Genomic DNA, 3716 nt, shown 5'->3' with positions numbered 1-3716 from the left:
ATCATCTATTTTTTAATAGGGTTGCTCATATTTGATTGGCTTGAATCAAGTTACAATAAATATTATTGTGTTTAAAAAAATAAGTCTGAAGTCCCTGAGGCAGAAACAGAGGCAATGTTTTCCCATAAAGGCTGCACGTGTGCATGTCCTGGCCATGCTACCTTCAGGCTGATGTCCATCCAGTAGATGTGGTTGTTGGCTACGTCGAAGTCCAGGGCTGAGGCCTCCTTGAAGGCTGTGAGCAGGATGGCCATGTCATTGTTGTTGATCTTGAGGGAGATCCTGTGGATGGGGGTTCTGCTGGTGAAGACCAAGAAAGCCTCAGGCACGATGCAGGTCTTCATGTCACTCAGCAGCTCCAGGCCAATGGGGCAGCCACACCGGGTGGAGTGTGGCATAAAGAAGTACAGGCGACTCTACCCGCCATTCTCATCAGCACACAGGTTGGTTCCTGGAAGCGAACACACAGGCCCCAATCTTAATACCAACAGCTCAGCAGGGAAAGGGCGCCACAAAGCCACACAGTGAATGCCACTGTGAGCTGTGTGGCTCAGGGTGCCGAGCTCAGGACTCACTCCCGGGTCAGGTTTGACCTCAGGGCTGAGTTGGGTTGTGATGATCATTCTGTGGCCGGGCTCCACCCGCAAACACACATGCACATTTGACCTGAAAGCCAGGATGTGCCAGAAGCTCCAACATGCACAGATTTATTCCCACCACACATCAAACACAGACAGTAGGTGGGCACGGTAGGAGAACGCCTGGATGACAGCAACCAAGTTCTCTTGAAGTACAGCCTTGGGTCAATAACAGTAACAGCAGTGCAGGCTGTGACAGGACCCTGTCAGGCTCCAGGCACTGGTCCCAGGGAGTCACCTGTCTGAACTCACTCCATCCACCTTGGAGGTAGGAGCTATTCTCATACTTATTTTTCATTAGAGGAAACTGAAGTGCAGAGAGACTGTTGAAGGCAGCATGATAAGGAAGCAGCTTGGCAAGAGAGCCAGCCTAGTGATCCCGCCTCCTGGCCTGTGCTCTGACCCAGGAAGAACACAGTGACCCCTTGGGCAGTGACTGGGCAAGTCGCCCCTCGGCCTCAGCTCCTGAGAGTCCCACCTAGGCCCTTCCTCCGACTCAGACATTCCCAGCAACCTTGAAAACTCACACTTACCCAGCATAGCCAAAGCTGCCTCTTTTTCACACAGTACAGAAAGTGTTCATTTATTTTTTTGGCCAGTTTGTTAATTTCACTCCTCATCCGAAGTGCTACTAAAATTGGCTTTAATTTAGTGTTAAATATTTAAGCCAAAAAAAATCATTTTCCCATCTCCTTCAGTAAATCATGGGTGAGAGTGGAGGGGGAAGAAGGTGGCCAATTTCTCGGCTTTGAGTCTCAGCCCCATGGATGCACCCTTTTGTCTTCTCTCTGGGGTTTATTTTTTGTTCTTTGAACAATCACTCATAGGTTAGTCTCACCTTCCACGGTGGATAGTGAATTTTTTTTTTTTTTTGAGACAGGGTCTCACTGTCACCCAGGCTGGAGTGCAGTGGCATGATCTCAGCTCACTGCAACTTCTGCCTTCAGACTCAGGTGATCCTGCCACCTCAACCTCCTAAGAAGCTGGGACCGGCAGGGTGCAGTGGCTCACACCTGTAATACCAGCACTTTGGGAGATCGAGGTGGGTGGATCATCTGAGGTCAGGAGTTCAAGACAAGCCTTGGCAAAATGGTGAGACCCTGTCTCTAAAAAAATAAAAGAAAACAAAAATAGAAAAAAAAAGCTGGGACCACAGGCATGTGCCACCAGCCCAGCTAATTTTTTTTGTTGTTGTTTTTTGGTAGAGATAAGGTCTCTCTATGTTGCCCAAGGGAGTCACTCAAATTCCTGGGCTCAAGTGATCCTACTGCCTCAACCTCCCAAAGTGCTGGGATGACAGGTGTGAGCCACCTTGCCTGGCCATGTGAGCCACTTTCTAACCATTGTAACCAAAATTTCTGATCTACAACCACTCCCTAATCAACACCCTTGGTCTGTTCCCATCTGTCCTTAACCAGAGACTGTCATCTTCCCTCTCCAGCCCTTCCCCAGGGCTCGACACTTATGCCCAGGTTGGGACCTGTCACTTCCTCCTCATGCAAGTCTGCACAGCTGAACCACAAATTGGGGCCCCCCAAACTCAATGATTATCTTGACCACATTCGCGGGCTTTGAGCCCCATCAGGTCGGGTAGCTGGTCAATGATGATGTCCCGGCTGGCCTTGACCTTGTGCACCTGCACAATGCCGCAGCAATGCCAGTCAGTGCAGTAGATGAAGTCTCCCAGCAGCATGAACCCAAAAATGTATGGGAGCTTGTACTCCAGCAGGGTCCGCCTCTTTGTCCCACCAACATTGATCACCTGCAGGATGGCAGAGATGCAGGTCTGGATGGGCCAGGGCCATGCCAACAAGAGCCAACCCCGGGGCCTGAGTTGCCCCACACAAGATGGGTTTCAACACCCAGGAGCCTCAGCTTCACCTGCACCTTGCCGGGTACCGTAAAACGCCAGGTATCATGGTTCTCCAGGGGTGCTGGACAAATGATGTTTTCTTCTTTCTTGAGACAGGATCTCCCTCTGTAGCCTAGACTGGAGGGCAGCACAATCTCGGCTCACTGCAACTTCCACTTCCCGGGTTCAAGTGATTCTCCTGCCTCAGTCTCCCGAGTAGCTGAGATTAGAGGTGCCTGCCACCACACCTGGCAAATTTTTGTATTTTTGGTAGAGATGGGTTTTCAACATGTTGGCCAGGCTGGTCTCGAACTCCTGACCTCAAGTGATCTACGCGCCTCAGCCACCCATAGTGCTGGGATTACAGGCGTGAGCCACTGGGCCCAGCCTGAATTGTTCACTTTAACATGGTTAAAATCATCAGTTTTGTGCTATATTTACTTTACCACAATAAAGAAAATCATTGGGCTGGGTGTGGTGGCTCATGCTTGTCATCCCAGCACTTTGGGAGGCTGAGGCAGGTGGATGGCTTGTGCCTCATGAGTTCAAGATCAGCTTGGGCACCATGGTGAAACCCCATCTCTATAAAAAAAATACACAAAAACTAGCTGGGTATGGTGGTGTGTGTCTCTAGTCCCAGCTACTCAGAGGCTGAGGCAGGAGGATCACCTGAGCCCAGGGAGCTTGAGGCTGCAGTGAGCTGTGGTCGTGCCGCTGCTCTCTAGTCTGGGCAACTGAGGGAGACCCTGTCTCAAGGAAACCACTGCTGTGACAGTACACGGAACAACACCTGTCAGGCCTGGTGTGCCACAGACACACGACTCCCTGACCTGCTCCCACGGGTAGGGTGTATGCATGAAGGCAAACTGTCCTAGGTGGCCAGAAACATGGGCCTTGCCAAAAACAAAACATTTACAAGAAATGCCAACAGGAAATGACCGCACCTGCAGCTTCTAGGGTTTTCATGGGAGGGGCAGCCACTCAGCCTCCCCCCACCAGAGTTCCCCACCCTGAAGGTGCTGAGGCTCCTCTGGCTCAGAAGCAGGGTCTGAATTCCTACAACACAGAAACACACTCATGTTCTCCATCCCACCCTCCCCTGCAAGCTGCCCTTCGAGCCACTCCTGGGAGCCACAAGGGGAGCAAAGGTGACAACGGTGATGTCAACAAGGACTAATGTGGCTCAGGAAGATCCTTCAGAAGTTGCTGGAAACAAAGGGAGGTGT

The 3716-nt window shown here is 51.1% G+C and overlaps 1 pseudogene; it reads right to left on the bottom strand.

Moving 5' to 3' along the window:
- Positions 1 to 161: 161 nt before the first annotated feature.
- Positions 162 to 2400, bottom strand: LOC116548055 (annotated as a pseudogene).
- Between the last annotated feature and the right edge of the window lie 1316 nt (positions 2401 to 3716).

The sequence above is a fragment of the Sapajus apella genome, unplaced genomic scaffold (assembly GCF_009761245.1).
Source record: "Sapajus apella isolate SASKATOON/1434 unplaced genomic scaffold, GSC_monkey_1.0 scaffold6580, whole genome shotgun sequence".
Taxonomy (NCBI): Eukaryota; Metazoa; Chordata; class Mammalia; order Primates; family Cebidae; genus Sapajus; species Sapajus apella.
This window is presented reverse-complemented; position numbering and strand designations above follow the sequence as displayed.